We start from the raw sequence: 25813 nt of genomic DNA, 5'->3' as shown, positions 1-25813 counted from the left end.
AACTACATTACGATGATATTGCTAGTTACCAGCTTTGCATTTTCCACATCATTCCAAGTATCCTGGCAAGGTCATATGAGTGGAAAATCAAGCTGTTATTATCCTATATGATTAAAAAACAAATTTATGCTACATATAATTGTTCAATCTATTTCTTGCCTTTACAATCCTAAAACCATATTAAGTTCTTTAAACAGAACGTACAGTACAAAATGTCAGTATCTGTCTCTTCATACAATGTACCCAAGACATCAGAGTAAATACTGCTTTTCTACTTTGTGAAAAATCAAAACATTGGCCTTACAGCACTTTAGATGTTTCTGACATATCTGCCATTGTTATTTTTTATTAATAAAAATATGTCAATGCAATTAGAATATATCACAGGATTATAAATATGTATTATTTTCTGAATAATCAAACCTTTTGAATAATGGCTTACATACATGCATGTGTATAAGACAGTACTGAATTTTTGCCATCTGAGAAGCAAAATGCCTCATTTGAAAAAAATATGGACCTCTTACAGTCTGTATGCATTGATTAGTGAGTACTGGAATTTTCCTAAATAATATAAATACATGAAACCTGTCTGAACTGGCAGATTTTTCTTAGTAAAAAGAGAGAGAAGAGAAAACTATTTCTATTGATAATAACACTCTCTTGATCGCAAGTCATATATAGGTAGCCCTTGACTTATGACTGTAATAGAGTCTGCCCATTACAGTCGTAAGTTGTGATGGCTGTAAATCAGGTCACCAATGTGACTGACCCAATTTTATGACTTTTTTTGTGATAGCTGTTAAGCAAAGCAATGGTTTGCCATGGGCTGATTTTGCCAAAAATTGGAAGTAAAAGCTGTTTTTTGGCAAAACTGTTGTAAAACATGGCCATGGGACGCTGCAAATGGCTTGAAGTGCGGGCCTGCTATTGAGCACCTGGAATGTGGTCACATGATAGAAGGGCACTGGAATTTCAGAACTGGGTTATAAGTACCCACAGTGTATTCTGTCATAACTTCACATGATAAGAGAATAGTCGTTAGTCGAAGACTACCTGTAGTAGAAAGTCCTGGGTATCCATATTAGAAGAGAATAGGTTCAGATGCATGTTCTTCTCCTGGCACTTTCAAGTCTGAGGATGCAGACCATAGTAGTACAAAAGATGGAGCTCTAGATTGTGATAGCCATCTCTGTAAAAAAACAGGCCTAAAAAGATTAATAAGAAATGTGTTAGAAGAGTTAGTATACTTAGAGAAGCAGAAGAAATGTATAATAAATAGCATAGTGGGAAAGTCCCATTCTAAAATATAGACCTAAAAAAAGATTTAGCAGGCACTAAAACTTCGATAGTGATTGCAGATAAATTGGAGAAGCAGAAAAGGATGCAGGTGTGGAACTGAATTTATTATATTATAGAGTAACCTTGAAGTAAGTAAGCTGGGTTGGAAAAAAAATGCTAAAAAAAGTTGTAAGATTTTATGGTTCCCATGTTTTCAACTTTACAAACGAAAATATATTTCATTCCTTCAAAACCTAATAGTATAGAATGGTGGTTTTTTTAAACTCATATGCTATTTATCTCAGCAATTCTATTATATTTTCCATCATCATTCCTCCTTTAAACTTTTCCTTTACTATTTCATTTTTCCTGTTATAACAATTGTCCTGAATATTTTCCGGTTTTATTGTCCAAAAAACAGAAAAACCACCAAATCAATTGTATTCCATGGAAGCATGAACAGCATATACCAACAGCACAAATGGCACTGAGCTCATTTTTCTTCTACCGCTCCTATGGGGTATACTCATTCTTAATAATTAGGGCCATGCAGAAATTCAGTGTTTCGTTTTGCAGCAAAGCTAGGGAGAACTTTTGAAGAAGATACACATGATATCCAGAAACTGTATTAATTTCCAACAAAAAGTCATTCTGGCAAATTTACTACAAAGATAATATTTTCTTTTTGATATACTCATCATGGAGAACTATTTTTCTATGATGATTCCCTGGAAAGCTAGGTATGATTAATGTAACATTATACAAATATTCTTAACAAACCTTTTGTGGGTTTTCCAAAAGTTTTTGCAATATATGATTCAATGAGCTTGAATCTATATAGCAAAAAAGACATGAGCTAGGCAATAATCTATGTATCAATGGTTTAATTTAGATAGTATGCTAAATTAGAATATAGTGGTATTAGAGCTCTGTGGGCAGCAGAAATATCTGTGCTGAGAAGCTTTGAAGGATCTATCATCTATCTATCTATCTATCTATCTATCTATCTATCTATCTATCTATCTATCTATCTATCTATCTATCTATCTATCTATCTATCTATCTATCTATCTAATTGGTCTCCTGTCCTACCACAGGATAACTCTGGGCAGCTTAGTACTGGGATAGGCATAGTACTTAGTAGATTGGTTAGTATTGGGGTGGGAGGCATCTGGGAATACCAAGGCTTTAAGCTAATCCAGGAATTTGAAACACAAATCAAATCAATAAAGGAGAATATTGAAATGAGCGAGTCTTGGTGCTCTCTGAGCTTGCTTGTTTTTCTTGCAGATGTTTCATTCATTACGCAAACTAGGTAACATAATCAGTGCTAGTAAGGAGTGTGGTTTGCTGTCAGTTTATATTCCAGTGGCTTGTGCTTTCAGTGTCGGTAGGGGGTGGTCTTAGAGATTCTTTGGTTGGGCTGTTTACTGTTGGCTTCTTTGGCAGTTTCTTGATTGGGGTATTGCTTACTTGCTTTTGTACTGATGATGTTACCTAGTTTGGGTAATGAAACGTCTGTAAGAAAACAAGCAAGCTCAGAGACCACCAAGGAACCCTCAAATCAAATCAAATCAAATCAAATCAAATCACAAGACTAGCATAGATCAACATAATTTGAAAAAATATCACAGAAGACAATGGCAAACACTTCAATTAAAACTGCACAGCTGTATCTATGAAGTTATCAGGAATCTACCTTGACTTGTAGTTTTATGTAGTATTATTTGTCTAGAAATAATAAAGTGCAGTGCACAAATAAAATAAAAAATTCAGAAATAGTCTCATGTTAACAGATATTCCATATGAAATGTAAGTATGCATACCCGAACCTTTGAACTGAGTCCTCAATGGAAAGGAAGGAAGGAAAGGCTGTTGAACCTTTTTGCCTGAAAAATCAAGGCAAATTGATGATAAAGATTGGAGACGGAGAACATAGCAAGAATACCAAAGTCCAAGCAGAAGTTTCTTAGAAATTACAACTTCCTTGAGAGTTAGTGACTGTTCCCTTGGAGACTTAAACTCCATTAGCAGTTAATAAATTAATGACTTTAGATTATCCTCTTCCTATATAAAAGCCTCTGTTCAAGAACAAATGTGTTACTGGAAACAAAATCTATACATTTTGTACTTTATGACTAAGCATCTTGCATCCTGTGCCTTGACTCACTAAGTCCTTGGCCTTTAAACTTGACCTTATTTCTCTTTGCATCCCTCAGAATTTAACCTGGATTATTTATTGGCTTTGTTTACTCAATTGCTTTTTGACTACCCCTTTACTTGATCCACAGACTGCAACATGACATAGTGCTGGACAAAATTCAAATGTGCAAATTTCAAGAGATAATTCTGATAAGATAAATACTTGGAGAAGTTAGCTTTTCACCTTCAATAAATCTAAACCATATTAGATAGCAATCTTAAATTCTCTCCATCATTACATCCACCTTCACAAGCTGGGAAAGACAGGTGTTTAACAGCCATAGTGGACCCAACATTCTCAACTGCAACTACAGCAGGGACTTTAGCTTGCACTCAACCTAGATATTAACCTGATTAGTTTACTTACACTGACTAAAACTTAATCCTTTTCTGTAAATCCAATATTAACAATTTATATCTATTCAGAATATCTTCATGACTATCAGACCCATCTCTTCATCTGATGTTTTGACATTTGGTAGAATCATCTCATCTATTTTATCAAATGAAAAGTACTTAATCTGTTTATCTGTGATCATGTTGTGAATGGTTATTTGCCTATTATTAACCAACAGCACTTTCAAGCTCAAAGGGAACCAATATATTGTTACAATAGATTGTGTGGAAAAAGGTCTGAAAATAAATGATAGTGAAATGAATTACTTCTTCCCATATAATGCATAGAATGGAAAAACACATATCAGTTTCTAATCAATTGAAAACATATAATTATCAGCAAAGCAACTGATACTAATAGCTATCACGATAATAACACACTCTAGACCAGTGGTCCCCAATCTTTGTGGCTTGGCGACCCGGATTTTTTGGGGGGGGAGAGGAACCAGGTTGCATGAGCAGTAGGCTAGCATCAAGCTGCCTGCATGTGTGTTGGCCTGCCATTCATGCGGCCTGGTTCCAAATAGGCCATGGCCCACTGCAATTATTTGTAGTTCTGCACCACGGCCTGGGGGTTGGGGACCCCTGCTTTAGACCATCCCTAATAAAAAGCTAACCAAAGCATACAAGAAGTTACAAAACAAAACTCAACTTTCCCACTCATTGGTTGGATCTATGCCTTACCTAGCTCCTTTAGGCAGTGTGGGTGGATTCTGGCAGTTTTCTAGATAGACTTGAGAGGTGATTAATACCTTTTTGGGAGAGGTGGTAGTAGCAGCTGCCTTGAAGATGTACTTATTCCTGAAGAGGCCATTTATTAGGCAATTTCTGCCCAGTGTCTAAGCTGTCCTTTTTAGGGATGTTTTGGGGAAACTTGAAGGATGTCAACTGCAGAGAACCTTGGATTTTTTGAATCTAGGATTCAGTCAGGGCAATGGCTGGAAACTTGGGGGAGAAACCTGGAAGAGAGAAGCTAGGAGGAGCTGGATGGAGGGAGTTCACCCTTCCTGGTCTTATTAGACAACACACTTGCATTCAGACATTTACAATGGACTACTGTAAAGATTGGGGGTGGTAAAGATGATGGCTCGTTTCCTTTCTGAGTGAGCAGTTCAGGATGAAAGTTGTGAAGTTATGAAAAGGTGAACCCATGACTGATGCAATTTGGGATACCACAGGACTCAGCAATCCCATTTTATTTAAACTCAAGGTAAAACCATTGGGAGAGGTTATCCATTAATTTAAGGTATTGATCAGTATGCTGACAATAACTCAGTACATTTCCTTGCAAGCTTTACTGGAGATGCAGAGGAGTTGGATGGATTGAACAAGCTAAAACTGAATCTCAAAACAATGGAGGCACTGTTCATGCATAAACTATTTGACTTCATTTCAGCTTCTATATTGGTTCTGCACTTCCCTGAAGCAGCCAATCTGAGATTCAGAAGAAGTAATAGAGTGGGAATCCAATTTAATAATTCTAGACTAGCTTCACCAAGAACTATAAACTCTTTTGAGTATGCAAATAAGTATTGGTTAATTTCTATAATGGGCAGAAAAGACAATTCCAAATATGTATCTTACTATAGTCCCAGAAAACAAGTAAGTGTCCACTAAAGACCATCCATGCAGAATCAAGACTGCAGCAAACCCAAATAATTTTAGATTACTGAATGTAATCATTGACTCAATAGTTATTCACAGTGTAAAGAATTATTTGCAGTTCTTTGCAAAATAAGAAAAGATAACTGATCAAATAATTACTAATAAAATAATATTATTGGCTGCCACAAATCACTTTGGATAGCATATAAATTTAATAAATAAAATAAATGTTTCAAATACCCCTATATTCTATCAAACGTCTGATTACGTTTACCTGAAATTATTGTTCTCTTCTGCCAGATCAGAAGAGGCTGCCCAAATTTGCTTCAAATTAAGACTGGGATAAGAAATTTTAACATTTATTTTAAGAATACATATCTGCCAAACCAAGGCATAAACTGAATGTCAACTGTATTGGGTATTTTCTAGAAGTGCATCAGGGAAACAATTTGTAATTTGCTTTGAAATTAATATAGGATATTAACAATATAAAAGGTAATCTCTAACTCACTTGAGTTGAAAATTAATTTTATGCTTCTAATATGTATATTAGAATGAAAGCTGTGTTGAATTAAGTATCTGATACATTCATTTGTACCTCTATGAAATTAAGCCACAGTACACATTGTAGCCAAGTAAGCAAAGAAAATGAATGATGCAGCAAAGCGAACAGAAGAAATTGTCTTGAAGGATAGGAAGAAGAGCTACTGCTATCAAGACAACCGTCAAGTAAAAGACGTCTGAATCTAGAGCAAGAATATAGTTCTTAGTAAATATCTCAGATGCTTCCCCTAGTTCTCACAAAAATGAAGGGAGAATGGCGAGAAGTGCATTCATACTTTCAAGATTCTCTTACTATAATTTTATAATAAAGTAGTATTGAACTACATGACATGGGTTTCCTGGTCTTGGTTACCTTGAAAGACTGACACACAAGAAGGAATTGAACAAAGAATCTAACTTTATTTTACAGGTGGTTCTTTGTTAAAGACCATATTTTCAGCAACTGTTCAAATTTGGCACTGAATGAGTGGCACTATAATAGAAGGTTAGAGTTCTAGCTGTTGCAAAATTCCTGTAGATATGTGATCACAATCTGTGTACTCTACACCTGGCTTGTGATTATGATGTTGCAGCAACCTGCAATCCCATAGTCACCATTTGTGATTTTCTTTGCTGGCTTCCAACAAACAAAGTCAATGGGAAAGCCAGCAGGAAGTGGCCTGGCATCCATGTGATATGCTTATTTAAGGACTTATGATGATTTGCTTAATGATGGCAACCATACTTGCTGAAATTGCCATTGCTAAATGGTGCAGTCACATGACATCAAGCTTTACAATTATGTTGTTAGTGATAGCAATTCTAGTCCTAATTGCTGTTGTTAATCAAGAACTAAATTGTACATTTGATTACTTCTTGAAGAAAGAAATCTAATTTATATCCTGTTGTGTCTATTACTGATGATATCTGCAAAATTTTATTTAAAACATTAAAAAAATATTTATTTAAGGACCTGATTTCTAATTTCTGGTCTATTTTCAGTAAATTGTTTCACAAACACGGAAGCAATAAAAATAGGAAAATTTAGATTTTTGACTATTGTAACAGTAAAAATATGAACTATGGTACAACAAATTGATTAAATAAAAATAAGCACCAAATCTGGTATTTAAACAATATGCAGCTAAAAGAGATTTTTGAAATCTTGCTACCCTAGGATCAGCAATGCAGGAGGTTCTACTGCATCCCTGATTTTTTTTGGGGGGTGGGGCAGCTGGACTCAATAGAAAAAAAATCAGCAAACAAAATTACATAGAATATCTTTTTCCTTTACTGCTATCAGAGACTTCTACCAATAATCAGTAAACAATAATATTTCAGGAACAAATCTATCTAAATTCAGATTAATAAGATTCATTAAGCAAAATTTTTAGTATGATGACACAAGAATCCCAACAAGTATTTCTGGTTTCATATCTGAATTTTACATTTTGGCAATTCAAAATAGTTAGCTCCTTTCTTTCTCCTGTCCTTTCAAAGATGGGAGGAGTTTATCTCTTCTGAGTGCTCTATGCCTTTGTGTTGCTCATGTAAGGGCTGCTGGCACCATCTTTGTGAGAATCCACATAATATACAAAGGCTCCATAATGAAGTCAAAGTCTTAAATTGAAGAAGTACTTCTTCATCAGATTATAGCAATAAACTATACAGAAATAACCTAGAGAAACTGCTGCTGAACCATGCCTGAAGTTTGTCTATGTAACAGACTAGTGCAATTGAAGAAATAACTCCGGAGATCTGGTATTTATAAGATTCTGAAGCAATCTAGAAGTTTCATTCTGTATGCCAATCACTGGGCTGTTTTGCACGCTCCTTATTCCTCTTTTTTGGCCCGAGTTAATGTCTCACCTTATATAACATACTGTAACAACAGCATAGCTTCAATAAAATATATCTAATTTATTACATGTTGTACGAATTGTTAAGGCAGTTCAATACACGCTCCCACATAAAATCCATTAAACAAAATGGAATTTATTTCAGAATAGGACTGTGTTACAAGGCCTGCACAGACTCAGATCATGAAATTCTTAGTTCCCTAGAAAACTTCATTTTTACTATTCTCCAGAATTATTCTCACAAATAAAAAGGGTAAACTACACAGTTAAATTGAACTGTGGAAACTTGGCACAGCTCTTTTCTGTGTTCCTATTCATTTTGTTCTGTTGAGGAGTCCTCTGCTTCTGCCCCCTCATCCTCCTCTTCCATAGAGATATTCATAACTCATTATATTCACAGCTATTGACAGTTACACCTAGCAACCATTTTCTGTACATCAAATAGTGATCTGTTTCAAGCTGGGTTCTTTTAAAACCAATTTAGCTTCTATTTAGTTTATCACATGCCTGTTTGTTTAAAATGCATCCCATTTCTTTTTTAAAGCTTATGATAAAGATATGATGCACTAGTGAGAAATAACATGTGCCATTTTTCATATATGAAACCCAAAGCTTCTATGGTCTAGAAGCATTCACATTCTAAAATAAAGTAGAAACTAGGCAATAGTAAACTGAGAACTGAGAAACTAAGAGCAGATACTCCATTTGATCTTCATCAAAAAGTCAAGAAGTATAGATTGGATTTTGATGTTGAGGCTCATGTATATTTAATTATATGGAAGAATTCTACTTTAAAAACAAGTGGCAAAAGTATGGGTGGAATCTGGAAGAGGTACCTTAAATCAGGGGTGTCAAACTGCCGGCCCACGGGCTGGACGCGTCACCAGGAAACCGCGCCCACCCCATTGCTGGCAATGGAGAAAAACATGACATCGCAAGTTTGACATGTTTGCCTTAAATCAATTACTTTGTAATAATCATTGTAAGGATTATTACAAGATCAAATTTCACTTGCCTAATTCACAAGAGTGGCACTAGTATTAGTGGAAATTAGCAAGAACATCAGGAAGCAGTTTGTGAAGTAGCAGTTTGTGAAGTAGCCAAACAGGACCTTAAAAATGGTGCAACTACCTTTTAAAAAAGTTTTTAAACAAGTTTTTTTAAAAAGTTGCTTTATAGATAGCATAGACACTGTACATGTTGCACACAATGGTGGCCTTGAGCATCATAGGAATAAAGGTTTTATAGTAAAAGTGCATGACCTATGGCCCCAAGGATATACATGTTTCTATAGAGATTTGAATGCAACCTTCAAACCCTTTTCTAATTGTTATTATGCTGTAGATTTTCATCAACAAGGGAAAAATTGTTAAATATCTGGCCTTAAACATACAAAAAGAATTAATTAATTTCAGTTACATTTAAATGAAATTGTACTGAGTTTTGTCTATATTTCAACTCTACCCACTTTTTAAAATATGAGTCCAGAGTGTCAAAGACATGCAGCTTCAGTATGAAAAAAAGTTGTACAGCTCTAAACTAGAAACTTCAAAGGCCATGGAGACAGACTGAAAGGTCTGAATGATTTTACATTTCGTTTTAAATGTAAAAAAAGGTATTTAAAAGCAGTTTTTCCTGAACAATAAATCCTGTCAAGGGCATTCCAACTATGTGGTTTGAAGTAAGAATATGAGGCATCAGCAGATAAATAGGCTAAGAGATATAAACAAATTAACATAGTCTCAACAGATTATGATGGTTCATTTATTTCAACTTTTTCAGCTATTAAAACTTAATCAGTAAGAATTGGAAGCCTATTCTTAAACAGTATAATAAACAACATTTTAAAAAGGTAAACTTTTGCATATTCATGTACCTTACCACATCTGTTTTTGATGAGATTAAAGAATAGCAAATCTTATTTTACAGCAGAAGTGATGTGATGGCAGCTATCAGAAATGTCTTCAGACTCCATAGCCTGTTTGGGCAACTGATTCAAGATATTACTGAAAAAGGAAGCAAAAAAGAAGTTACTTGGAACCTGGAACCAAAGAAATAGTATTTAAAATAATATTTACAATCTGCAAATTAGAACCAAATCTCAAATTAATTGATATTTTTAATTTGTAAAATCTTGGAAGCTTTTCAAAATCTCTTTTTTCAAAGGGCCAAGGTTCTCTGAAATATGGCACCAAAATAGAAATGAGATTTACAAATGTTCTCAACTACTCTCCTGTTAATTTTAACTATTGCAAGGATGAACAAGATGGATGTTTTGTATTGCCATTTTATCCATAGATCTTTCCTTAAAAAGTTTCCAAGTTAGTCAGAACTATTTGCTACATCCTGGACGATAGCTATCAAATTTGGGCAGTATTGGTAGAAAACTGTTGTAGTGCACAAGGCATTTTTTGGGGGGAAACAGTCTTGAGGCATTTTGTAATATTTTTTCTTTGCTTATAAGAACTACAGTAAGCAATGGTACAGGTAGTTCTCAACTTATGACCTTCTGTTTAATGACAGTTCAAAGTTACAACAGCTTTGGAAAAAGTGACTTATGACTTGTACTCATACTTATGACCATATCATCACCATGGTCTCGTGATTGCAATTCATATGCTTGGCAGCAACTTAATTGCAATTGATTTAGAGCTGTGGTGGCAGAGTGGTTAGAATGCAATATTGCAGGCTAATTCTGCTCACTGCTAGGAGTTCGATCCTCACTGGCACAAGGTGGGTTCAGCCTTCCATCCTTCCGAGGTCAGTAAAATGAAGACCCAGATTGTTGGAGGCAATATGCTGATTCTGTAAACTGCTTAGAGAGGGCTGTAAAGCACTATTAAGTGCTATTGCTGTTGATTTATGACTGGTTGCAGCATCCTGTGGTCACATGATTGTGATTTGCAACCATTTTTTTTTACAATTTCCGGCAATAAAAACCAGCAAAGAAGTCCATAGAGGAAGGGTAATTTGCTTAACAACCTCCTTAAAGATTGTTGTAAATAAAGCCTAACTCAATTTATAGCCAGAATGACTTATGATGGAAATTCTGGTCCCAATTGTGGTTGTAAGTTGAGGACTACTTGTAGTTTTTGGAGGAAAAAAAACTACAAAACTGTTAAGCTTCAAAACTTAGAAATGTGTTCAGAAATAATTGTTCTGATACAAGCTATGATTGATATGTGGTAAAAATATTCCAGGAATAGGAGTTTTGCCTAATATGGAACTTAATGGTATAATAACTTTCAAAGTAGTAGTGAAATTGGGGTATACAGAGACAAAACAATAAAGTTGGCATATTTACTGAATCTACTCAGTTTCGCAAAACTATATTGGTTTGAAATTTGCAAGATCTTTCCTCCTGCCTCCCCAAAACACCTGACAATGTCTTGAGTGTAGTCATTATTTGTGAGAAAAGCAGTAGTAGTGAGAATTCTCACATTTCAGTTCCTAAACATATTGTCTCAGACTACAGAATGTTATACAACACTGTTTAAGTAGAGAATAGTTTACATCTTGTAAGGAAAAAAGAAGTCTTGATATCTCATTGATTTATTTATAAAAGTTTAAATAATTATAATTATTTATAAAAATATTATATATTGGTTTTATTATCCATGCTAGCGAGGATCCTTTATAATTAACACTTATAAATTGCTTTAACTAATTCAAAATACGGTGAAATATAAGTGTTACTTCTAATCACAGTTAGAGCTAATACAGAATTAAAATTAACACTGGCGACCACAATTACGACTGTCCATTCAAGTGCCTCTTTGTTTAGTTCACATCAAATTAAGGCTGCTATTTCTTTTCCTTGATCTTTTGGTCTTTGAATGCTTGGACAGAGCAACAGTGGGAAGGAGAAAATCTAGGAAATCCTGTGGGTCATCAACTTATCCTGCCAAGTTTTAGAGCACTGAAGATGCTAATTCTTGAGTAGACCTGCGAGCATTTCTCAAAAAAATTAAAGTAAGATGCAAAAAGTTTTATTTTTATTCTGAAAAATTAACCAAACTGATTTTAACAATCTTCACAACATGCTGTATTACTTTAGAACAATAAACACTTTTTTGTATAATTGTATTATATAATTGTAAAATTTGGTCATAAATTAATCAAGTTTGGTATATTAAATTTATAGTTTATGTGTGATTCATAAAGTTAAATTCAGTTCGGGAATAATTTTGCCTCAAATTAAGAAGCTATAATTTTCATGGATTATAAAAATACAGAAATAAGTAGTCATCCACCATATTTATAGGCCTTTCAGTCCTTTGAGCTCTAGTAAGACTGGAAGGAACATATTCGCCTATGAAATCAAACAACAAAACCTATAAGCAAAGTAAGGACAAAATCTATTTCTCATGAGAATGGCAATGCATTCCTGGAGGGGAAAAAATGAAATGTTGTATTTACTGCTTATTCTTAATATAGATCTGTTTACAATCCTATGTGGAAAAATTTCCATGTTGCATATACATATAGATAATGCAGCATCCTATGACATTTTTTAGTGGCATAGATGCAACAATTTCAAATTGCAATAAACTGATTTTTGAAAGGAATGTATAAAAGAATATCATGGGGATAAATCACTAGGCAAACGTCTTTGGATCCCAGCCAAAATATATTAGTCTAATTTATATATAAATTAACTGAGCTATATGGGTTTTTGTTCCAGACCCCTCCAATAATGAGTATTTTGCAATCAACTTACCCGCAATATCAACAGCATTTTATAGTTACCCTTTGCCAAATAAAATAATGAGATACCTATTTTTAGAATACAAATCTTACTTCAAGGAAGAAAAGGATAACTTACGGATGAAAGTCCATGTCATGTAGTTGAAAAGAGTTTATGGACATCTAGACTGGAGTCAGAACTATATATAATGGATAAATCCTTTCAGAACAAATGAATGGACATTGTTTGAACATCTTTAAAGTATATACATTATTTTTATCACTTCTTAAAACCAGAGGGAAGTTTAATTCATTCTTTTTAAAATCTAGGAGTAATCCAACATTAGGACTAAAGAAAAGCCCAAATAATTTAAGCAATATTTCAATTTAATATTATATTAATTTAAAACATATCAGAGGTAGAAACAAAGAACTATTGTAATTTATATTCTTGTTTCTTAATTCAAATGTAAAGAATTAAAAAATGTAGCTTGACACTTTTCTAAAATAAAATAAACCTCAGGAAAGATTCTATAGTGTATTCAGATTATAGATCAATTTTTAACATGTACATGAGGAATATCAAGAAACGTTTGCACTTAATAACCATAAACAAACGACAGAAGGAAGAAATCCAGGCTCTTTGACATGTGAAGGCCATGAAGAATAGTTTATAGCAGCTAATAGAATAAAGTCTCCCAAAGTAAGGAACCTGCCTACTTCTTTGGAGAATATGGGAATTCAACCCAAAATACAAGTTAATACACACCACCATGTATGAAAAAGCAGTCACAGAGTAAGGCGGGAGATTCATAACGTTGAACAGTAACAGAAATACAAATTGACCAATCTGCACATTTGGGTCAACAGTGACAACTTTCTACTCCATACTAAATGTTTTCCTTTTTAAAAAAAAAACAACAGTAATTTTTCCTATGTGCATTCTAAATTAAGGAATGTAATCTATAAAGTCTTGCTTTCCTGCTAGATTATTGCTCATTGAGAGTGCTAACAACTCCAGAGCTGCCCACCATCTTGGCTTCATGACTGTATTAAGCTGGATGTTCTAATGTGATGTAAATATATAATTTCAGTGAGAATGTTTACATCTGGAGAACAATTTAATGATCTCTCCAGCAAATGAACATAGACTGTTGAAGAAGAAAGTAAGATTATAAATACAGATAGATAAAATAAACGAAAATCTTACATTACGAGAAAACAGAATTTGGTAAAAAAAAAAATACCCTACAGATTTAATTCTGCCTATAATTTAGAGCTTCATAGATTATTTAATTTGTATTTATGCATAGACGATTGAATTGGTATTTATGTTCAGTCTATTACAGAGAAAAGACAAATAACTGACTCCACAACTTGGTCTTGGGCATTATGTGCCAGAACTACAAGTAAATATAATTCAGGATTCTGCAATGTAGTAATAGTAGGTGGTGATGCAGCAAAATGGCTACCCAGAAAGCTATTTGGCATTGTTTCTCTTCTTCAAGCACTTCTGAAATACAAAAATCTTCTAAAAATGTGTTTTTGTAAAGGCACGGTAAAATGTTTAATTTAAAAATAAATGTTTAATTTAAAAATAAATATTAAAAAACCTAATTGTGGGGAGGGGATAGAGGAAGCCACAATTCTCCATTCTGTCTTCCTTACAGAAACTTAAGCTTCATTTGTGCTATTTCCTCCCAATTATAAATGCAATATAGTATTTTCCTCAAACTCTTATTTTTTTTTTAAATCATGGGAGAGTTACCACACCCAGATCAATACAAATGACTACCTAGTGCAAGACAAGAAAATGCAAAATGTGACCATATTTTAAGTCTGTATTCTGGTTGGAACAGGGTGAGGGAAATCAAAGGGAGGTATCAAGTTTATAATCAAACATTATTTCCTGAACCATGCAAAAATTAAATATATATATATATATATATATAAAATCCAGGAGGGAAAAATACCTCAAGAAAATGATTCTGCTCCCAGCAACAGCAAGTATCTTCCGGATATAAATCCAGGACTCTTTTTGTACGAGACAGAAATTAATAGCAATAGTACCACCGCATCTGAATATATTTCGCCAGCAACAAAATGGACAGGAGTCACCACTGAACTATATATTCTCCTGCTGTTAGCAGGAGTGAAAGTAATACATGCTGATACCAGAACATTTCTGATTAAGAACACAAGTTTTGGTATGATTTTTAAGATAGATTCCCTCCTTCCCACAACTAATTTTTGTTAATATCATTTAGTCTGTTAAAGAAATAGTAGATTCAAATTTAGATGCGTCACAATCACTAGCAAAAATGTACAGTTAAGAATTGGGTCCATCTGTTTGCCAAAATGGTCCAACAAAAAAATAAATAAAAATAGCAGTAGCTAGGACACATATTATATTTATTGCATGGTCTTGGTAAATCCACACTATGTAATCCTAATATGAAATAATAATCCCATTTTATAAGGAAGCCCTTTCATTTCAGGAAATACTTCATGGTTCTTATTAAAAAACAAACAGAAGTCTCAACATTCTTGTGACGCACATCTTATTATGCCCACTTTGTGGATGACTGAGAAAAGCAGAAACTGGCAAATTAGCTCAAGGTCACAAAGCTGAGCAAAGTACTAATGCCAAATCTTCTGGCTTCAGGACAGCACCAGAAGTCTCAAAACCACCTGCAGACAAGTTCTGTATAAGGCTGTGGTTCACTTGTATTGTTAACCTGAGACATAAATCAAATCTTTTTCCAATAGTAGAGCAAAAGTGATGCCTTTTCACTCACCATAGCTTCACTTTTCATATGTTAAAGTATCTTTATATGAGCAATTATTTATTAAAGCAGCAATGTTTAAGAACTGCATTTAGATTTACAAAAAAAAATATGGATATACACATACACAATCTCAACCCTTAATGCTTGGGTGAGAAAATGCACTTGTTTGGAGGAATCAAGAAAAATTATGTAGTATCAATCGTCCTCTACAAATCCAACTCACTCTAAAAATATTTAAGATATGCCATTACAGAGCATCATGTGTCAAGAAAAAGCAAATGAACACCCCCCCGTACCAATATATAATACCTAGTGGCTATATCTAAAATATGCAAGCTATGTTTGTTTAGATGGCGTCAGTCAAAATGAAAGTAACCCAACTTCTACCAATCTACTCACTTTTTTTTGTTCGTGACAGAAGAAGCAAAATCTCAGCCTGAGTGTATCCTATCACAGATGGACCTCTGGTTGCCCTCCTCTGCAGAATTAGCACCGCAGGATGCAAGACTGCCTCTGGAGGAGACAACTTTGCAGAGCAAGGACACTCAGTAGGGTGGAGAAACGAAAGGTGGTGCATTTCCAGTAGAAGAATTTCAAATTAAGCATAATACTTGATAACGGAGAAGAGTTAGTAAAAATGAAGTTATGTTTGAGAGAGTATCGGAGGAGGTAGGTATCTGTCAGATCTATCCGTCTTCTCCTTTCACGTATCATGTCCATTTTCAGATATGGCTTCCTGGTTATTTCTCCTTCCTTCTGAATAGCAGACTATGCTTATTCATTCTTCCGGGGCTATTAAAGCCTGCAAGCAATAAAATCTTGAAACAATACTTGAGAAGACAGGAGTACTCTAGAAGAATCAAGATGGCGAATCAAAATGTTATCTGATCTGATTCCAAAGCCAGAAAACTACTGCCGAACAACTGGCTGTACTTGACTCTCTCAATGCCAGTGAGTCACCCACACAGATTCTTATCGTTAAATCCTTTAGTTTACTGGAGCACTTCATGAGAACATGCCACAGGGAATAGTACCCTATGCTCTGTGATGATGCTTATTGCTTAGGATTTCATTGAAATTCCAAAAGAAAAAGAAGAAAAGAACATAGATTTCATCCTCCATAATAATTTTATATCTGGAATTGGCTTTGGGATAGGTCAGAAGGGAAAACACGGTTGATCTGAAATGATTAAAGAATCATGTCTACTTAGATGTGTACCATAAATGAAGGGTTTCCAGCACTGCCTACCTGATCTGGTTTATAGTTCACAACTGCCCAACTATCCTTCTATCATCTTAGAACTCACAATGATCTCATTTAAAAGCAAAATAAAATAAAAAAACAGAAAGTAAACTTTGTATTTCTTACCACTATATTCATCCAGCACTGACTTTCGATTCACAGTGTTGTAACCTAAGACACAGTTTTTCTACTAAGGTCTGTCCAGCATTTTACGGATACTCCTCTAACAAGCAATCTCTCTGTCCTCAAAAGAATTTATAACAGAAGAAAACTGCTTAGTCTAGTTAAGAGTTTTTTCACACAAAGACAGAGATAGACACCCACCAAAGTCTCTTTCTGTTGTCTCCTCTGAAAGCTATAATAATGTCACGTCACCGTGGCTTGTCTCACAGCAGCCGGAAATATGCCTGTCACTGATGCAACTCGAGTCACAGAATATTTGTTTTTCCTTCTGCGTCACTTGCACCAGTAATAAACTAAACTAATCTACAATAGACAAGCTCCTGCTTTTTGCTTTTCTCTTTAAAAACATTAGCTCTGAGAATACAGACACATTCCAAAGTGCTTGCTGTAAAGGAGAGGAGTGGGTGGGGAATAAAAGCAAATAGCCAACATTTTAAGTCACAAACTGTTCAGAACCCCTTTTAAAGCAATTGGAATGGAACATTTAGATTTGATATTCTGGCTCTAACCAATCTCAGATAGCATTTCACCTGCCACTGCTTCTCCCTCCAATGGAAATCAGTGTTTAGAATGAAAGCCCTCCCCAGCCAATCATGTGCAAGCTCAGGCACTCAGTTAATGATGCAGCAGTACAGGGAAGACTATCACATGTGAGCTGGAAGGCTGCCAACATGGAGACACGCAGAGAGAAAGGTAAACAACTTTCCGACGCCAAAATGATGACATTTAATTCTTAAATGCAATCTTCTCTTCTTAACTCACCCTCTGTCAGCTGGTCTGGGGCTTCACAATGTACCTGTCCCCTCTCCCTCCCCAAACCAATGCTTTCCAAACCTAACAACAAGCCAAGCAAAGATCCCTGCGTCATCATTTGTCCATTTGCCACTTTCTTAACTCTGCAGATACAGATTCTCGCTTTAAAGATCCAGAGTGTTTTGATAAATCCCTCTACCAACTTCTTGATTTAATAAGGAAACTGGAGAAGGGGGTGTTAGATGGTACCCTCTGCGAAGCTGCTGTTCTATTTCCCTTCCTCCTTTCTTGACTCTGCATTATAGCTAGCTATGCACTGACATTTTACAACTTGTGCCTTCATTCCATTGGTCTGATGCAGGACACAGAAACAACATTTAGCCATAGGAAAATAATACTGGATGAAAAGTTTGAGGGATGGGAGGGCAGAAAGATACCTCTAGCCACATACATACAAAGTGAGACACTCAGTTCAATTCACCCCCCCAACTCCGATAAAAAATAATACGTACGTATTTAATAGAGGAACCATGAGATCTGTTCATCTATACACCTGTGCAGTCCTCAACCCTCTGTTCGCTCTGCCGCAGCACAGAACATTCCAGAATTTTCCACCCATTAACCCTTCCTATATCTGCCCCCCCCACCTTTGCGGGATTAATTGCGTCGCATCTTTCCGGTACCATCAATGGACAAAATCCACTGATCCTCAACAAGTTCCCAAATAATGTTTCTTTAAAGGAAAAAAAAACATGCTGGACTGAAAAGGAACCATGCTTCCCAATGTTGTTATTACTTCTCTTGCATGATCTCTCTCTCTGTGTCTCTTGCTGCAGTAGGCTGTTGCTAGTAGACCTATCGACAGAGCTGGTTCTCACTCTCTCCCTCTGAGCTGTGTGACGCAGCTCAAAATTCTCCAGGCTGCTCCTTGTGTTTTAACAGCAGAACTGCAGCTTTCCCCTAGAGAGCCGATGCTAGCAGTACCAGGGCCAGACAAACTAAGACAGAAAGTCGCTCCCCAGTTAAGCACCCAAGTTATTTATATCTCCCTGTTCTCCCCTCACCTTGGCTTCTCTGCTTCATTTCCACTCTTCCCTCACGTTTTGCATCATCAGCTTCTCGTGGCTCTGCCACTGCTACACTTGCTCAGTTAACTCTTTTAGGAGTGGCAGTTACAGGTTCCACTCTTGAACAACAGAACTGGAAACAAAGTTGTTTGCTTTTGAGTGGGTGCAGGAGATATGACCCAAGCAAATACAACTGCGCTCAAAACAGAGGACACTTTCCAAGCAGCCATGCAATATCTGAATTAATCCCTTTAAAGGACAGAGAACACTCATCAGTTCCAAGAAAACAGTTGCTTTCCTCCGGGACTGGACACACTCTCCAGTAAGTGTTTCACTTTTTTGTCATATGAATGAGTACAGGTAGTCCTCGACTTATGACCACAACTGAGCCCAAAATTTATGTTGCCAAGTGAGACAGTTGTTAAATGCATTTTGCCTCATTTTATGACCTTTCTTACCACAGTAGTAAAGTGAATCACCACAGTTGTTAATGCCATGATTGTTAAGTAAATGCGGCTTTCCCATTGACTTTGCTTGGCAGAAGGTCGCAAAAGGTGATCACATGACCCCGGGGACACTGCAACCGTCATAAATATGAACCAGTTGCCAAGTGTCAGAATTTTGATCATGTGACCCTGGGGATGCTGCAACAGTCGTAAGTGTGAAAAATGGTCGTAAGTCACTTTTTTCAGTGCCATTATAACTTTGGTCACTAACAAATGGCTGTAAGTCAAGGACTATCTGAAGTTATGAATGTCAAGCCTTCCACTGTCCATTAAAAGAAGTGAGGGAACAGGATAAAATACCTTGGTTCAAGAAGGAGGCACAGATCAGACTTGGATTCATATATCTAAAGGCCCAAGTCACCAACAGTGGTATACTCAAGTGTTTTTGTTTGTTTCCTCTTTACCAGCTAATCCTTTGAGCTCTGCAGGACTAGGCAGCAGCAAAGGGGTTCCCTACAAAATGTTACTAAGGGTGTGGGCAACGTTCCCTGAACCTCGGGCAACGAATTAATCCCTTCTCTACCCCTGGTAAGTATGCTGGGAGGTTAAAGGCTTGCTCCAACAGTGAGAGAAAATAATTGGAAACATTAAGGGTAAGGAAGAAAATGATCAGCATGACAAAAGAACATAATTCAAAAATGAAAGGCAGCTTCCCTTAAAGCACGAGACTGTAGATGAAATAAAAATCTGGAGTGATCACCCTACACAGAAATATGCCAGCCTTAATTCTTGCACTGGAAGGCAATTCCTCATCCCCTTCTTTACTGAGCTATTTTAAAGTCCTTCCAGCCTGATAGTGACATCTGTTATGCACCGATGCATAGAAAAACAACTGCAAGCTTTCACATACAGTACTAAGCAATGCACCAAGATACCGAGTTTAGAATGCACAGGAAGGAAAAGGAAAGGACAGGCACTGAACAGAGAAACAGGCCAAGACACGACTGAACCTCCCAAGGACTCTCATAGAACTTCTTTGTAGCAGCATTTCTTCAGTCATTTCCTTTATTCATGCTCCAGAGTTTCAGTGAATCATCTTTAACTGAAATTCAAATGAAGCAGTGTCTATCCCTGCTGTGATGCCTAAATGGATCCAAATGAGAATGGGACTCCCATTTAAGTTGCTGGGAGTCCCCCCCCCTTTTTTTTTTTAGCCAAAACTAATTTTACAAAGCAACGAAACTGTAAATTATCAGTGAGTCAGCAAAACAGCAGAAAAGCAAATATTTTAATTCTCTGGAAAAAGGTAGATTGGTTTCCAAATCGTTTAATGAATAAAACTTTAAGAGTATAATCACAGAAAAAATAGCTTTTCCAAAGAATCACAACTTCCTAGAGTTGTCATCTGATGGCTAGTACACATCAGAAGATGTTTCGCCAAAACAAGAATAAAATAAAAAATAAAAAGTCTGCCATGCTTTCACATATCTGATGAATACAAACTGTTCCTAAAAGTGAAACATGCCCATATGTTTCTTAATTTATAACTAGAAAGCAACCTGTAATGGACAAATGATAGTGTAAAAAGCACAATGGTGTCTCCATGAGCTAAAACAAGAGAAGTGGCCAACAACAATATTGGTGAATAATATTTCCAAAAAGAAGACTGTACCATAATGACTACAGCCAGCCATGAGAGGTACAGTTGCCCCAGAAATGTGCATGAGTTTGTTGCTAAACCTAGAACCACATATGTCTCTATCACTATAACATTTCCACTGACTTGATAGTTAACCATTAAATTAGTACTGAGTAAGCCAGACATTGTTTATTACTGTTTGCCCCAGGAAGACTGAGAAATGGCAATGCAGACAGTTACAACTGTAACAGTTTTGTTTTGTTTTCCTGAGCAGAAACATTTGGGTACATTGTAAAAAGGCAATATCTTTCATACCCCCCCCCCTTTTTTTAGTGGAACAGAATCTTTATTTTTTTCCCCAGAATGGAAGCAAACGCATGAAAAACAGCAGTAGTCTAATATCCAAAGGGTCAACATTAGAGAAGGATGCCATGATTGAACTTAAAATGGGAAATAAATTATTGCTGCTTTTAAAAAGTCAGCAAGGATATACTGAAAGTGTGAAAGCTGCACCCTTAAAAATGGAAAATCTATCATCTTCCCCACTACTTGACAAGCACTGAAGTTATCGTAGTGTAACTCATTCAGTCATGGAAATCAGAACCTTAAGAAGGATGGAGAGCAAGAATAAATGCCACTGAAACTTGATTCTATGTAAAGAACAAAACTGGCATTACCAGAGGGTAAGCATAATTATCAAATCCCAACAGAAACAACTGCACACTGCTATAGAGCTTTCTGCCACATATCTTCTTTGAAACCAGGCATAGGAAACTCCCATTGTTTCATGGCATCTGGCTCTCTCAATGAAACATGAGATAATGATCTAAAGGCCATACTTGTGCATAACAATTCTTCCACCAGTAGCACCAGCACTTATTGTAATTCCTACAAAAGGCAGTCTAGGGATACAACGGAATACTAATTACTGTTTTACTTTTGGAAAAAAATAGCTGAAACTATAATTTATATAACCTGTGCAAATTCCTTGTACTGTAGTTTCAGAACTTGAAAATAACAAATCATTTCACAGCCCTTGTTTACCCTATAGCTGAAGATCAAACAATACCAAAGTATATGTAGCACCAAATAACTTCCTTCCTGGGAATAACTGAGGTGCAGTTATTGATGTACACAAAAAACCCTTTAACTCAATCTCTTAGCAAAGACGTTTAGTCATATCTAAACATAGTTCATATACAAGTATGCAAACCCAGAAAGCAATTCTATGCTCAATTTGTAAAGTTTCAATATTAAAAATATTCTACTGTACTTGCAGAGAATGTGTAACTTTAATTCTTCAGTTCATTCATGGGTTCATTTGCAAATTTTGATCTGTAAACCTGATTTGGTTTAGAATACAGCAAGATTATTTTCCCCCCAATAAGCATGTGAACTTGTGATGAAGTGGCTAGGATTCTGATGTAAAACCAGAGAGACTCATTCAGAGTCCATATTGAGTCACAGAAGCTCCCCAAACAACTTTTTAAAGTTTTCTAAAACCTCATAAAATAAAATAATAGTTATAATAAAGAAGGAAAAAGTCCTGTTGAATGATCTATGTAATAACTATAAAAAGTTATAAAGTGCAGTGCTTTGAGAATAGAAAGTAGAATGTTGCCTTAGTAAGACTTAAGTTTCAAAAAATTTGAATTTATTTTTAACAGTAAATTTGAAGCATTTTTAAACTTGTTATCTACTACCTAAAATTTATATGTTAAAGTTATCAAAGAATATAAAGATATTTTTTCAGTGAATAGACAACAGGTTTTATACTGCATAGCTGCAAAAATGCTTGCAAACTAATTTTAGGAAGTACAAGAAATTGCACATCCAGCAACAAACAGCAATAAAACTCAAGAGTGGAACTTAACAGCAGGCTTAAAATACAGAACACAAAGTCCTAGTAATGCTGAGACAATGCAGGATCATAAACCTTATAAGAAACAATTATGCAATCACATTTAAGAAATTAATTGTGGGTTTCAGAATTGTCCTTTGGCACCAAGGGAAGCTGCTGTCCTTAATTTAATTTTATATGTAAAATATATTCAATTGATAAATATGTTATGTTATAGTATGATAGCATCAGTCATGGGAACTATTTTAGGAAACTGTACAGAGTACAGATAATAATATTGAGTACCTTTACCTGCTCTACAGGTGAGTAAATGTCAAGAAGCTGCAAGTAGGAAAAAAGACAAGCTTCTGAACAGGAGAAACCAGTATTGTTCAAGATATTTCCATAAAGATTTGCTAAGAACAAAGAACACAGAGTGCCTCCTACCATGGAAGTTCACTTGACAATATAAGTGGAGGTAGTGGGGTTTGCACTGGTGGCACAGAAATAGCCATTCTCTGTTTGGCACCCTGCACTTCATGAGTCATGGAAGAAACGCATAAGAAAAAAAAGCTCTAGAGGCAAGCGTATATTGTATGTTAGGAACGTAAAGAAATGCAAGGTGGTTGTGTTGCTATTAACAATCTGAAGATTATATATAATTTATTCTTATACTGTTTATAGTTTGGTAAAGTGTAGTACAAACACAAGTATGTTTATTCAGATTCCAGTTTGAATGTGGCGTCTTGGGGTTATTCCCCAGTAAACATGGTCAGTTTTTTTTCCTAGCACAGAATGACAATTGCAAGAAACAAGAATTCAGAAAAAAAACATAGCATGCAGTGGGCTTCTATATCCCTTTTTTATCCTGTCATTGTGGGAGGAATTGATAATTCTTCATATCTGTCATATGAACATCCAACTATCTCTACAACATACAGAAGGAACTCTTGTTTTGAAATCCATTTTCTATTAGAAATGTAAGAGAAGTTAAATATATCATCAATTATTCACCTCAAGTAAACGAATATTCTCACATATACACATTTTTAAATACTGAATCCCCATATAGCATGTAAATGCACTGGGCAACTGACATAAATTAATCTTTTTTTAAAAAAAATCAGGTAAAATTAGAGAAAACAATGTTACCCAAAATCTGAGCAAAACCATTAGCCCAGTAAAATTTGCGCATCCCTGGATTAAAATGTTGAACTATCATAAAGGCAAAGATACATTTCGAATACTCTATCACAAAATAATCATTTTAATACCACTTGAATCAATAGATGGAACAGCACAGAACAGATTTGATATGAGTTCTGGTAACTTTGTCAGCAGCTTCAGAATCTACTGTAATAAAACTGCAAATGTCAAGACTCCTCAAATTCCCACTTTAAAGAATCCTTTTTGAGAAGCATCACTCTTCTTTCACTATTTGTTCGTTCACTATTCGTTTGTACACTATTCACCACTATTGCAAACTCTTCTTTCTCCTTCTTCTTTCCATTACTTACATGGAAAATCATGGGTCAGTTGTCTTCTGCAAAATATGCAAGAATATAAACAGTTTTTATCTACCTAATTGGAGCACTGAGATTTTTTTGTTCTATATAGATGAAAACATCAACATTAACAGATCACACCCAAGATATTACAGAAATAAGAATGTATCAAAGTTTGTTACACTCAATTCAACTTTCCAATACAAATATACTGTGAGATTCCTTAATATTCTGTTACTTAAAAGTGACATGAAAGTTTTTTAAAAGGGAGAGAAAGGAAGTTCAAAGGAAACAGGAAGTCCGTGCTGCAGCAGATAGAGTTAAGAGAGTTATGTAATCTCTTTACTGGGACATGGATAGGACAGCACACTGCTTGCTGATTAACTAAAAATAGAATAATCCCAATTACAGCAACACTTCAACTTTTTCCTAAGTTTCATGTTTCATGAGCTTACAGAGAACTCATGAATGGAGAGGGTGGGGAGAAAAAGACAGCAGACCAAACAACAAGAAACCTTTTTATTTTTCTTCTAACTTAGAGAACATAAATATCAATAAAATCTTCTTTTCTACTCTAATTTTCTGGGCTGTTGTATTTCAGATCTGAATAGGCTAAGTTCCAGATTATTTGCTTTAAGATCCTGACAATTATAACAATTAATCAGTGGAAAAATCTGCCTCCAGAAGGTGTGAATGCTCCAACACTGGAAGTTTTAAAGAAGAGAATGGACAGCCATTTGTCTGAAATGGTATAGGGTTTCCTGCCTGGGCAGGGGGTTGGACTAGATGACCTCCAAGGTTCCTTCCAACTTTATTATTATTGTTGTTGTTGTTATTTTATTTTTCTTCTAACTTAGAGAACATAAATATCAACAAAATCTTCTTTTCTACTCTAATTTTCTGGGCTGTTGTATTTCAGATCTGAATAGGCTAAGTTCCAGATTATTTGCTTTAAGATCCATCCTTTCCAATATGAACACAAAATGTAGTAGATAAATGAAAATCTGCTGTTTTGTTCAGTTTTACATTAATCACTTAAATGCAAAGAAAACAATAATTTGCCAATGGCCACTTTAAAAATTAACAGACTTGTAGAACGAATTCCAGATGCAGCCAGCGTATAAAACATGTTTAAACACCATACGTTTACAAACAAAAATTAGAAAACTAACAATGGTTGTTCTTATTCAGTGCATTGGAGGTTTGTGTAAACATCTTTCAGCCTAGCTTTATATACTTATATGTCTAGTTGCTGGAATTGGGTATGTCTAGTTTAATGAAGAGAAGGACGAGGGGTGACATGATAGCAGTTCCAATATCTCAGGGGTTGCCACAAGGAAGAGGGAGTCAAGCTATTCTCCAAAGCACCTGAAGACAGGACAAGAAGCAACAGATGGAAACTAACCAAAGAGAGAAGCAACCTAGAACTAAGGAGAAATTTCCTGACAATTATAACAATTAATCAGTGGAACAATCTGCCTCCAGAAGCTGTGAATGCTCCAACACTGGAAGTTTTAAAGAAGAGAATGGACAGCCATTTGTCTGAAATGGTATAGGGTTTCCTGCCTGGGCAGGGGGTTGGACTAGATGACCTCCAAGGTTCCTTCCAACTTTATTATTGTTGTTGTTGTTATTATTATTATTTCCTACATACATGAAACAAATCCATATAATATTTTCCTAAGAATAGGGGGGAAATGAAATAAAATAAAATGCATGCTCTGTCATAGTAATCATGGCTTTTTTAATGTTTAAAATGAAGCATGAATATTCAAC

General features: G+C 35.4%; 1 long non-coding RNA gene across 1 annotated transcript; it reads left to right on the top strand.

Moving 5' to 3' along the window:
- Window positions 1–18356: 18356 nt before the first annotated feature.
- On the top strand, window positions 18357–24696 carry LOC107288371. Its single transcript, XR_001548901.1, has 3 exons — window positions 18357–18929; window positions 19521–19641; window positions 22856–24696. It is a non-coding gene; the product is annotated as an uncharacterized LOC107288371 (long non-coding RNA).
- The last annotated feature ends 1117 nt before the right edge of the window (window positions 24697–25813 follow it).

The sequence above is a fragment of the Protobothrops mucrosquamatus genome, unplaced genomic scaffold (assembly GCF_001527695.2).
Source record: "Protobothrops mucrosquamatus isolate PMUCROS unplaced genomic scaffold, P.Mucros_1.0 scaffold546, whole genome shotgun sequence".
Taxonomy (NCBI): Eukaryota; Metazoa; Chordata; class Lepidosauria; order Squamata; family Viperidae; genus Protobothrops; species Protobothrops mucrosquamatus.
The sequence above is the reverse complement of the archived record's forward strand: the minus strand, read 5'-3'. Positions and strand labels throughout refer to the sequence as shown.